Source organism: Oncorhynchus kisutch, linkage group LG12, assembly GCF_002021735.2.
Source record: "Oncorhynchus kisutch isolate 150728-3 linkage group LG12, Okis_V2, whole genome shotgun sequence".
Taxonomy (NCBI): domain Eukaryota; kingdom Metazoa; phylum Chordata; class Actinopteri; order Salmoniformes; family Salmonidae; genus Oncorhynchus; species Oncorhynchus kisutch.
Window position 1 is genome coordinate 9,632,072 of NC_034185.2, and position 13,068 is coordinate 9,645,139.

Here is a 13,068-nt window from a genome sequence, read left to right on the forward strand (position 1 = left end):
ATCACTCTTAGAGACTTACCCAGAAAGACTCACAGCTGTAATCACTCTTAGAGACTTACCCAGGAAGACTCACAGCTGTAATCACTCTTAGAGACTTACCCAGAAAGACTCCGCTGTAATCACTCTTAGAGACTTACCCAGGAAGACTCACAGCTGTAATCACTCTTAGAGACTTACCCAGGAAGACTCACAGCTGTAATCACTCTTAGAGACTTACCCAGAAAGACTCCGCTGTAATCACTCTTAGAGACTTACCCAGGAAGACTCACAGCTGTAATCGATGCAGAAGGTGTTTCTAGCATGTATTTTTTTTTAAATTTTTAAATTTTACCTTTATTTAACCAGGCAAGTCAGTTAAGAACAAATTCTTATTTTCAATGACGGCCTAGGAACAGTGGGTTAACTGCCTGTTCAGGGGCAGAACGACAGATTTGTACCTTGTCAGCTAGGGGGTTTGAACTCTCAACCTTCCGGTTACTATTCCAACGCTCTAACCACAAGGCTGCCGTATTGACTCAGAGCTGAATACTTATGCAACGACTATATTTTAGATATAAAAAAACATTACAAAATGAAATACAATAAATAAATGTTCTTTCACTTTGACATTACAGAGAATTTTGTGTAGATTATTGACAACAAAAATTACAATTAAATCCATTTTAAAATGTGAAGATATCCAAGAGGTCTGAATCCTTTTGCAGGGCACTGTTTATTGCCAAACATTACTGTTCAAATTATCACAGTAATAGATGGGGAGATTGTATTCCATTGTTTGGAATACACTTCAATGAACATAGTTTATGTTGGTGTCGTTTATATCAATGTATCCAGTATTCTACTAAGAGCAATATGAAGATTTACACTGTAGAATAGATGGATAATCCCTGTGTTGGTTCACAAATTCCTAAACTATTCCAGCTTGGTTCTAAAGCATTGTGTGAAGCTTCTGGAATCATTGTGTGAAGCTTCCGGAATCATTGTGTGAAGCTTCCGGAATCATTGTGTGAAGCTTCCGGAATCATTGTGTGAAGAAGCTTCTGGAATCATTGTGTGAAGAAGCTTCTGGAATCATTGTGTGAAGCTTCCAGAATCATTGTGTGAAGAAGCTTCTGGAATCATTGTGTGAGGAATCAAAGCCAATTCCAGAACATTTCCTCTTTTATTTCTGTTAGTCTTGAAATGAGACTGTTAGCTACAAAACAGAGGAAGGAAAACCACAAACTCAAAAAAAACACTAGATCCACAGTAGGTGAGCATTGTCCCACCAACTAGGTTTCTTGTTGATTCCCTAAAGTCTTGATAGTACGGCTAAAGAAACATTCTTTTTTTCTGAAAGTAAAGGATTAACACAAAGTATGTATTTTCCATAACACGTCATTTCAGAAACCCAGAAGTAAAATCTTGTATAATTGCGTCAGCTATACAGTTATGTTACGTACGTCTGTCCATGACAGCTTACATAAAAACATACAACTACACTGTCTAGTTTTTTTTTTAAAGGTGTAGATTTTTACTGAAGGGGATTTTTCCCTATCACTAAGCAGTAAGTGGGTTAGCTAAAATACTGGCTGAAGCAGATTAGAAAACTAGTTAGCACTTTCACTTGAAAATGTTTACACACATGCACAAAGTGTAGTCTTGGGGGCGCCAAGCAAAGAATTGAAATCATGTGAATCATGTGCACAAGGTGAAGGTAGGAACCAATGGGATGTCTATTTCAAGATTGCCATACATCAGTGATGTTACAGGGGATAGTTTAACGTCTGTGTCAGTGACTAGTTCCTTAAGGTCATTAAGGCATTAAGGTAAATCTATGCATCAAAAGCTGAATGGAATAAAATGATCAGAATCTGAAATATGAGAAATAAAAATGTTTTTTCCTAAATGTCAGTGTGACTTTCTGGTAAGTACATATTTAAAAAGAGGGTAAGAATGTCTGATAATTTATGCTAATACCAGGATTCACTCAATTTCTATCACCGATAATTAGATATAAATATCTAATAAATATGAATAAATATGTATAAATAAATATACATATATATATATATATATATAAAAACATAAAATATTTGTATATATATGAATATACACACATATAAATAAATATATATATATATATATATATATATACACACATATAAATAAATATATATATATATATATATATACACACATATAAATAAATATATATATATATATATACACACATATAAATAAATATATATATATATATATATACACACATATAAATAAATATATATATATATATATATATATATATATATATATATATATATATATATATATATATATATATATATAAATCTTTCACAAGATATTTACACACATCTAGCCTTCCAAATATTGCATTTATGTTTGATTTATCAACCAATCTATTGAAGGGAGGGGTATAATCTATTGTGAATGACTATAGTGACTATGCACAATAACAATCTCAAAATAGGCAACACTTTGAAGTGAAAGTGGCGAAAGTGAGATCATTCTTTCGCTAATAGTTAGGGGTCAGTAGAGGTGAGCCTTCATGCCAACTAAAGAAAGTAACAAATTAACATACCCACTGTTCATGGTCCGCTTTCTAGCAGCGTTAAACAAAGATACAGATGAAGAAAACAATATTACATGGAGTTATGGCAGTCAATAATGTCAAAAAGAAATCTAAAGACTGAGAATGAGTCTCCATTTCATTTTCATATGGGGTGAATTAACAACAACATAAAAAAGAATGTTGTGTGTGAACGTTAAGGGCCCGTTTCCCCGGACCCTGATTAAAGCCTTGATCTCCATAGCAACTGCTTTTTTAGTCCAGGGCCAGGCTGACGTTCTCATCTCTGATCCTGAGTTGCCAAGCGATCAGCTGGTTCTCATCTTATCACCTCAATTGAAACAGTTACTTCATCGCAGTAAAATGGATACAAACTTGACACTGATCTGATCGTGCGGCACCCAGAAGCAGTGAGGAGAGCTAAGCTAAATAAAACTAGCTAAGATAACTAAAAGCAATTCAATTCTAATGTGTTCAATTATCAATTCAATATCTCTCAACACACTAGCCTAATCAATCAAATGAAACCTGAATCTGTTCTGTTGGAGAGAATGTGTTTGATAAAAGAACATAACTTGGAATACCTTCAAAAAGTTGCAGCTAATGAAGTGTTTCATTGCAGTGGGGGACACACTGGGGCACTCATAAGTATCTAAGTGTCCATCTCCTTATTTATGATTACACACACCAACTAAGAAATAAGCATGCCAGTGGCATGTAGCTGAGCTGAGCTGAGCTGAGCGAGAGAGAGAGAGAAAGAGAGAGAGAGAGAGAGAAAGAGGGATGGAGAGTTGGATAGAGGGAGGGATAGAGGGAGGGTTGGATAAAGGCAGGGATGGTTGGGTAGAGGGAGGGATCGAGGGAGGGAGATTTGGATAGAGGGAGGGATGGATAGAGGGAGGGGAGATAAAGGGAGGGAGGGAGGGATAGAGGGAGGGATAGAGGGAGGGTTGGATAAAGGCAGGGATGGTTGGATAGAGGGAGGGAGGGAGGGATCGAGGGAGGGAGATTTGGATAGAGGGAGGGATGGATAGAGGGAGGGGAGATAAAGGGAGGGAGGGAGGGAGGGATAGAGGGAGGGTTGGATAGAGGGAGGGTTGGATAGAGGGAGGGAGGGATAGAGGGAGGGTTGGATAGAGGGAGGGAGGGATAGAGGGAGGGTTGGATAGAGGGAGGGAGGGAGGGTACCATTCCCTTTGATCTACATTGTAAATCAAGTAGGCAGAGCAGAGAACAGGGGAGAAAACTCTTTCTGGATGCACTTAAAGCAATCAGGCTATTTCTCTGTGTATCTGGGACTAACACGGAGTGGGCACTTGGCCTTCATTATGACACGGGGTGTAGGGGGAGAGAACGGTTATGTAGAATCACCCAGCGAGAGAGGACACTACCGTAGAAGATGTATCTTCACGTCTTATCTTGAAGTCAAACAAGGAGAAAACAGACGTGTGATGATCATCCTCTGTTCTTGATCTCTTATTAAATACATTTCTTCTACAGTGAATCTCCTTGGCATATCGTCTTTAACCAGAATCCATGAGTCAGCAACAGGATTTGTTTGTTTTTCGATTATTTCCTTTGTATTGAAACCATTTACACCTTATTGTAAAATGACATGTTTACAAAGACCACTGTGTCATATACTTTCAAATACTTTACAAATCCTAAACGTAGTTCACTTATTTATTCGACCAAGGTCTGATGTGTACTGATTATACAGGGATAATGAGTACAGGTAATGTAAATATAATGGGTAGGCTATACAGTGATTATGTACACAGGTAATGCAGCAATACTCACCCCTTCGTTGTTAGGCACCGTGTGAGCCAACATCTCCTGCAGGGCCCGGACAGACAGGGACTGCTCCAGGATGAAACAGCAGATACACAGGTCAGGAGGAACATACTGCAGGAAGGACAGAGGGAGGGAGGAGGGAGATGAGAAGGAGGGAGGGAGACGGGAGAGAGGGAGGGAGACGGGAGAGAGGGAGGGAGACGGGAGAGAGGGAGGGAGACGGGAGAAAGGGAGGGAGACGGGAGAGAGGGAGGGATGTGAGGTAGATGGGAGAGAGGGAGGGAGACGGGAGAGAGGGAGGGAGGCAGATGGGAGGGAGGTGGGAGATGGGAGAGAGGGAGAAGGGAGGGAGGGAGACGGGAGAGAGGGAGGGAGACGGGAGACGGGAGAGAGGGAGGGAGACGGGAGAGAGGGAGGGAGGCAGATGGGAGGGAGGGAGGGAGATGGGAGGGAGGTGGGAGATGGGAGAGAGGGAGAAGGGAGGGAGGGAGACGGGAGAGAGGGAGGGAGACGGGAGATGGGAGAGAGGGAGGGAGACGGGAGAGAGGGAGGGAGACGGGAGATGGGAGAGAGGGAGGGAGACGGGAGAGAGGGAGGGAGGCAGATGGGAGGGAGGGAGGGAGGGAGATGGGAGGGATGTGAGGGAGATGGGAGGGATGTGAGGGAGATGGGAGGGATGTGAGGGAGATGGGATGGGGGCAAACGGGAGGGAGAGAGGGAGGGAGGCAGATGGGAGGGAGGGAGGGAGATGGGAGGGATGTGAGGGAGATGGGAGGGATGTGAGGGAGATGGGATGGGGGCAAACGGGAGGGAGAGAGGGAGGGAGGCAGATGGGAGGGATGTGAGGGAGATGGGAGAGAGGGAGGGAGATGGGAGGGATGTGAGGGAGATGGGAGAGAGGGAGGGAGGCAGATGGGAGGGAGGGAGGGAGATGGGAGGGATGTGAGGGAGATGGGATGGGGGCAAACGGGAGGGAGGGAGGAGGGAGGGAGATGGGAGGGATGTGAGGGAGATGGGATGGGGGCAAACGGGAGGGAGGGAGGAGGGAGGGAGATGGGAGGGATGTGAGGGAGATGGGATGGGGGCAAACGGGAGGGAGGGAGGAGGGAGGGAGATGGGAGGGATGTGAGGGAGATGGGATGGGGGCAAACGGGAGGGAGGGAGGAGGGAGGGAGATGGGAGGGATGTGAGGGAGATGGGATGGGGGCAAACGGGAGGGAGGGAGGAGGGAGGCAGATGGGAGGGAGGGAGGGAGATGGGAGGGATGTGAGGGAGATGGGATGGGGGCAAACGGGAGGGAGGGAGGAGGGAGGCAGATGGGAGGGAGGGAGGGAGATGGGAGGGATGTGAGGGAGATGGGATGGGGGCAAACGGGAGGGAGGGAGGAGGGAGGCAGATGGGAGGGAGGGAGGGAGATGGGAGGGATGTGAGGGAGATGGGAGGGATGTGAGGGAGATGGGAGGGATGTGAGGGAGATGGGATGGGGGCAAACGGGAGGGAGGGAGGAGGGAGGCAGATGGGAGGGAGGGAGGGAGATGGGAGGGATGTGAGGGAGATGGGAGGGATGTGAGGGAGATGGGAGGGGAGGGAGATGGGGGATGTGGAGAGGGAGGGATGTGGGGAGATGGGATGGGGCAAACGGGGAGGGAGAAAAATTCCAATCTTAGCAAAGATAAATATAAACAGCAGTAAACACTCTATTAGACGAGAGATCTGATGACTTGCATTAGGTCTCAATTACAAGAGGCTTAAAATGGCAGATGAAATTTGACCATGATATAAATACATTTAAATTAATGGACTGACATACATTGCTTTGATACCCCAGCGGCACCATTAATGTTTGACAAACAAACTTCTACAACAGCAGATGCTTGGACGGGAATCAACATAATATAATGAATCTAATTGAAGAATTTTGTTTTATAACTCATTTCCCCCTTACCTAACCAAACCCTTCAATTCTGAAATTAAATATAAGCTGAATATTGTCATGGTGGTTTAAACTATCATAGCACCATGAGAAGCCCAGTCTTTAATGTTTCATAGCACCATGAGAGGCCTAGTCTTTAAAGTTTCATAACACCATGAGAAGCCTAGTCTTTAAAGTTTCATAGCACCATGAGAAGCCCAGTCTTTAAAGTTTCATAGCACCATGAGAAGCCTAGTCTTTAATGTTTCATAACACCATGAGAAGCCCAGTCTAAAGTTTCAAAGCACCATGAGAAGCCCGGTCTTTAAAGTTTCATAACACTGGCAACTGAGGTCTGCTTACTGTAGTTATAGGTAAAACTAAAGGGTAACATTGTACAACCTTGTAGATAGAAATTCATCTATATAACAGACCTGGTTATTATTTCTATGCGGTGTAGTGTTACCTCCCATTTGAACTGAAATATATTCCTTTTTCTAAAAGAGTACGTTACCTCTAACCTCTGATCCGAGGTCAGCTCTGTGTTTCCACACCTGATCGTTAGGGTTAGAATTTGTTATGCGCAAACTGATCCTAGGTGTGCTTCAGGGCATCTTCTTCCATCCTTGTTATACTGTAGTCAGTCACTCCAGGATTTTGTGATTCTGCGATCCCACTGATTTTGGCAAAATGAACAATTGCATAGTATGCAAGGACTTGCAAATTCGACCAATCACTGCACTATTGAAACAGTCGATTTTAACCAATCACTGCACTATTGAAACTGTCGATTTTAACCATTCACTGCACTATTGAAACTGTCGATTTTAACCAATCACTGCACTATTGAAACTGTCGATTTTAACCATTCACTGCACTATTGAAACTGTCGATTTTAACCAATCACTGCACTATTGAAACTGTCGATTTTAACCAATCACTGCACTATTGAAACTGTCGATTTTAACCAATCACTGCACTATTGAAACTGTCGATTTTAACCAATCACTGCACTATTGAAACTGTCGATTTTAACCAATCACTGCACTATTGAAACAGTCGATTTTAACCAATCACTGCACTATTGAAACTGTCAAATCATCCCACAGCATGTGATTTTAACCATTCACTGCACTATTTAAACTGTCGATTTTAACCAATCACTGCACTATTGAAACAGTCGATTTTAACCAATCACTGCACTATTGAAACTGTCAAATCATCCCACAGCATGTGATTTTAACCAATCACTGCACTATTGAAACTGTCAAATCATCCCAATATTACTGAATATAGTGATCACAGCACTACAAAAGAGAGCGTGTGATTTTAACCATTCACTGCACTATTGAAACTGTCAAATCATCCCACAGCATGTGATTTTAACCATTCACTGCACTATTGAAACTGTCAAATCATCCCACAGCATGTGATTTTAACCATTCACTGCACTATTGAAACTGTCAAATCATCCCACAGCATGTGATTTTAACCAATCACTGCACTATTGAAACAGTCAAATCATCCCACAGCATGTGATTTTAACCAATCACTGCACTATTGAAACTGTCGATTTTAACCAATCACTGCACTATTGAAACTGTCAAATCATCCCACAGCATGTGATTTTAACCAATCACTGCACTATTGAAACTGTCAAATCATCCCACAGCATGTGATTTTAACCAATCACTGCACTATTGAAACTGTCAAATCATCCCACAGCATGTGATTTTAACCAATCACTGCACTATTGAAACTGTCAAATCATCCCAATATTACTGAATATAGTGATCACGGCACTACAAAAAGAGAGCGTGTGATTTTAACCATTCACTGCACTATTGAAACAGTCAAATCATCCCACAGCATGTGATTTTAACCAATCACTGCACTATTGAAACAGTCGATTTTAACCAATCACTGCACTTTTACAGCGTATACATTTTCCACTCGTCAGCACATTTTCGTAAAACGAATTTGATGAAATCATTGTAAATTGCTATGCAAAATGTCATTATTGCAGCAAAATCAACATTTTGGCCCGCAGCTAACACAAAAAAACTGGAGGGAATGAGAGGCACAGAGCCAGTTGTATCCATAAGAGATGGAAACGAGGTGTCAACACCTGAGATCACCGTGACGATAACACCTGTAACTCGATAACACCTGGACTTTCTGTCCAAAAATGTGGCAGAAAAATGTATCCATGCATTTGTCACTTCTAGGTTAGACTACTGCAATGCTCTACTTTCCAGCTACCTGGATAAAGCACTAAATAAACTTCAGTTAGTGCTAAATACGGCTGCTAGAATCCTGACTAGAACCCCAAAAATTGTGATCATATTACTCCAGTGCTAGCCTCCCTACAATGGCTTCCTGTCAAAGCAAGGGCTGATTTCAAGGTTTTACTGCTAACCTACAAAGCATTACATGGGCTTGCTCCTACCTATCTTTTTGATTTGGTCCTGCCGTACATACCTACACGTACGCTACGGTCACAAGACGCAGGCCTCCTAATTGTCCCTAGAATTTCTAAGCAAACAGCTTGAGGCAGGGCTTTCTCCTATAGAGCTCCATTTTTATGGAATGGTCTGCCTACCCATGTGAGAGACGCAAACTCGGTCGCAATCTTTAAGTCTTTACTGAAGACTAATCTCTTCAGTGGGTCATATGATTGAGTGTAGTCTGGCCCAGGAGTGTGAAGGTGAACAGAAAGGCTCTGGAGCAACGAACCGCCCTTGCTGTCTCTGCGTGGCCGGTTCCACTCTTTCCACTGGGATTCTCTGCCTCTAACCCTATTACAGGGGCTGAGTCACTGGCTTACTGGGGCTCTTTCATACTGTCCCTGGGAGGGGTGCGTCACCTGAGTGGGTTGAGTCACTGATGTGATATTCCTGTCTGGGTTGGCGCCCCCCCCCCCCCTCTTGGGTTGTGCCGTGGCGGAGATCTTTGTGGGCTATACTCGGCCTTGTCTCAGGATGGTAAGTTGGTGGTTGAAGATATCCATCTAGTGGTGTGGGGGCTGTGCTTTGGCAAAGTGGGTGGGGTTATATCCTTCCTGTTTGACCCTGTCCGGGAGTATCATCGGATGGGGCCACATTGTCTCCTGACCCCTCCTGTCTCAGCCTCCAGTATTTATGCTGCAGTAATTTATGTGTCGGGTGGCTAGGGTCAGTTTGTTATATCTGGAGTACTTCTCCTGTCCTATTCGGTGTCCTGTGTGAATTTAAGTATGCTCTCTCTAATTCTCTCTTTCTCTCCTTCTTTCTCTCTCTCAGAGGATCTGAGCCCTAGGACCATGCCTCAGGACTACCTGGCATGATGACTCCTTGCTGTCCCCAGTTCACCTGGCCATGCTGCTGCTCTAGTTTCAACTGTTCTGCCTGTGATTATTATTATTTGACCATGCTGGTCATTTATGAACATTTGAACATCTTGGCCATGTTCTGTTATAATCTCCACCCGGCACAGCCAGAAGAGGACTGGCCACCCCACATAGCCTGGTTCCTCTCTAGGTTTCTTCCTAGGTTTTGGCCTTTCTAGGGAGTTTTTCCTAGCCACCGTGCTTCTACACCTGCATTGCTTGCTGTTTGGGGTTTTAAGCTGGGTTTCTGTACAGCACTTTGAGATATCAGCTGATGTACGAAGGGCTATATAAATACATTTGATTTGATTTGATTTGATAGGATAGTCTCGAACGGTGTTCATCCAGTTTATTCTCCAGTGATTGTACGTTTCCCAATAGAACGGAGGTAGAGTCAGTTTATTTGCTCGCCGAAGTAGTCTCGTCAGGGAGTTAACCTCGTTAACCTCTTCTGTGCCGCCTCTTCCATTTTCAAGTACCGGGGATTATGGCCTGGTTTGGAATGAGCAGTACATCCACAGCTGCCGACTCAATGAAGTAGAAGTCTTCATTCAAATCGAGATTAGTGATTGCTCTTCTCATGTCCAGAAGCTGTTTTTGGTCATAGGAAATGATGCCGGAAATATTATGTGCAAAAAAAGCTAAGATCAGTGAAAAGAAGGCAGCTATCCACTGCAGCGCTATCTTACATTTCTCGCTCTCTACATCCTGTTTGAAACAAGGCTCTAAAGTAATACTGCTAAAACGGTGGCAAAGCAATTAACTGCGTATCCTGAACACAAAGTGTTATTTTGGGGGAAAATCCAATATAACATATTACTGAGTACCGCTCTCCATATTTTCAAGCATAGTGGTGGCTGCATCCTGTTATGGGTATGCTTGTCATTATTAAGGACTGGAGAGTTTTATCAGGATATAGAAGAAACGGAATGGAGCTAACCTCAGGCAGAATTCTAGAGGAAAACCTGGTTCTGTGTGCTTTCCACCAGAAACTGGGAGATACATTTACCTTTCAGCAGGACAATAACCTACAAAACAAGGCCACATTCACACTGGAGTTGTTTACCAAGAAGAAAGTGAATGTTCCTGTGGCCGAGTTACAGTTTTGATTTAAATCTACTTTAAAATCTATGGCAAGAACTGAAATGGTTGTCTAGCAATGATCAACAACCAATTTGACCGAGCTTGAAGAATTTAGAAAAGAATTATAGGTAACTATCGCACAATCCAGATGTGAAAAGCTCATAGAAACTTACCCAGAAACACTCACTACTGTAATCGCTGCCAAAGGTGCTTCTACAAAGTATTCAGGTGTGACTACGTATACAGTGCCTTCGTATTCAGACCCCGTTTTCCACATTTTGTTACATTTCAGCCTTATTCTAAAATTGATTAAATCGTTTTTCCCCCCTCATCAATCTACACACAATACACCATAATGACAAAGCAAAAACATATTTTAGAAATGAAAACTTAAATATCACATTTAGATAAATATTTACTCAATATTTACTCAGTACTTTGTTGAAGCAACTTTGGCTGCGATTACAGCATAACGTCTTCATGGGTATGACACTACAAGCTTGGAACACCTGTATTTGGGGAGTTTCTCCCATCCTTCAATGCAGATCCTCTCAAGTGCTGTCAGGTTGGATGGGGAGTGTTGCTGAATAGCTATTTTCAGGTCTCTCCAGAGATACTCAATTGGGTTCAAGTCCAGTCCACTCTAAGATATTCAGAGACTTGTCCTGAAGCCACTCCTGCGTTGTTTTGGCTATGTGCTTAGGGTTTTTCTCCTCTTGGAAGGTGAACCTTCGCTCCAGTCTGAGGTCCGTAACAGCACTATGGAGCAGGTTTTCATCAAGGATCTCTTTGTACTTTGCTCTGTTCATCTTCGCCTCAATCCTGACTAGTGTCACACTACCTGCCGTTGAAAAACATCCCAACAGCATGATGCTGCCACCACCATGCTTCACCATAGGGATGGTGTCAGGTTTCCTCCAGATGTGACGCATGGCATTCAGGCTAAAGAGTTCAATCTGGGTTTCATCAGAACAGAGAATCTTGTTTCTCATGGTCTAAGAGATTTTTGGTGCCTTTTGGCAAACTCCAAGTGGGCTGTCATGTGCATTTTATTGAGGAGTGGCTTCTGTCTGGCCACTCTACCATAAAGGCCTAATTGGTGGAGTGTTGCAGAGATGGTTGTCCTTCTGGAAGGTTCTCCCATCTTCACAGACGAACTTTAGATCTCTGTCAGAGTGACCATCAGGTTCTTGGCCACCTCCCTGACCAAGGTCATTCTCCCCCGATTTCTCAGTTTGGCCAGATGGCCAGCAATAGGAAGAGTCTTGGTGGTTCCAAACATCTTCGATTTAAGAATGATGGAGGCCACTGTGTTCTTGGGGAACTTCAATGCTGCAGACATTTTTTGGTACCCTTCCCCAGATCTGTGCCTTGACACAATCCTGTCTCGGAGCTCTACAGACAATTCCTTTGACCTCATATGGCTTGGTTTTTGCTCTGACATTCACTGTCAACTGTGGGAGCTTATATAGACAGGTGTGTGCCTTCCTAAATCATGTCCAATCAATTGAATTTACCACAGGTGGACTCCAATCAAGTTGTAGAAACATCTCAAGGATGATCAATGGAAACAGGATGCACCTGAGCTCAATTTCAAGTCTCATAGCAAAGGGTCTGAATACCTATGTAAATAAGGTATTTCAGTTTTTTAATTTTTTATACATTTGTAAATAAATTCTAAAAATCTGTTTTCACTTTGTCATTATGGGGTATTGTGTGTAGATTGTTGAGCATGTTTTAATTTATTTAATCCATTTTAGAATAAGGCTGTAACGTAACAAAATGTGGAAACAGTCAATGGCTCTGAATACTTTCCGAAGGCTCTGTATATAGGCTACCTGAACAGGAACCCAGTGGACCTGCAGTCTAAGGTACAAACTAGGTACGGTACTGCATTGTAAACAAACACCACTTCCACCTGACCCCTGGCGGCTATTTAACATATTTGTTCAGATTTTCAAATTCTCCTGCTGCGAGATGACTTTTCTCCTGCAACGACACAGTTCAAATTAAGAGCCACCATCAGTACCAAGCATTAAGAGACACTCCTCTTACCTTAGCCTCAGATGTAGGTTCCAGGAAGCATAGTCGATTACCGAGTCCCTCCACGGACAGACAAAACTTGCGATTCTCTTTCTGGATGGTGGCGACACTTTGAAGCACCACCTCATCATCCTGCCAGAGAAGAAGAGAACATCAGGAGACGTTCTGTACAACATCAGGAGACGTTTTGTACAACATTAGGAGACGTTCTGTACAACATTAGGAAACGTTCTGTAGAACATGAGGAGACGTTCTGTACAACATGATGAGACGTTCTGTACAACATAATGAGACGTTCTG

At 43.0% G+C, this 13,068-nt stretch overlaps 1 pseudogene across 1 annotated transcript in view; it reads right to left on the reverse strand.

Annotated features, from left to right (window-relative positions):
• LOC109866445 (ryanodine receptor 3-like) overlaps positions 1 to 13,068 on the reverse strand; it is a 264,698-nt pseudogene that overhangs the window by 229,175 nt on the left and 22,455 nt on the right. Inside the window, exons 2-3 of the transcript XR_004212016.1 lie at positions 12,781 to 12,900; positions 4,370 to 4,474 (exon numbers count right to left, since the gene is read on the reverse strand). The product of XR_004212016.1 is annotated as a ryanodine receptor 3-like (transcript). The remainder of the gene's footprint in view (positions 1 to 4,369; positions 4,475 to 12,780; positions 12,901 to 13,068) is intronic.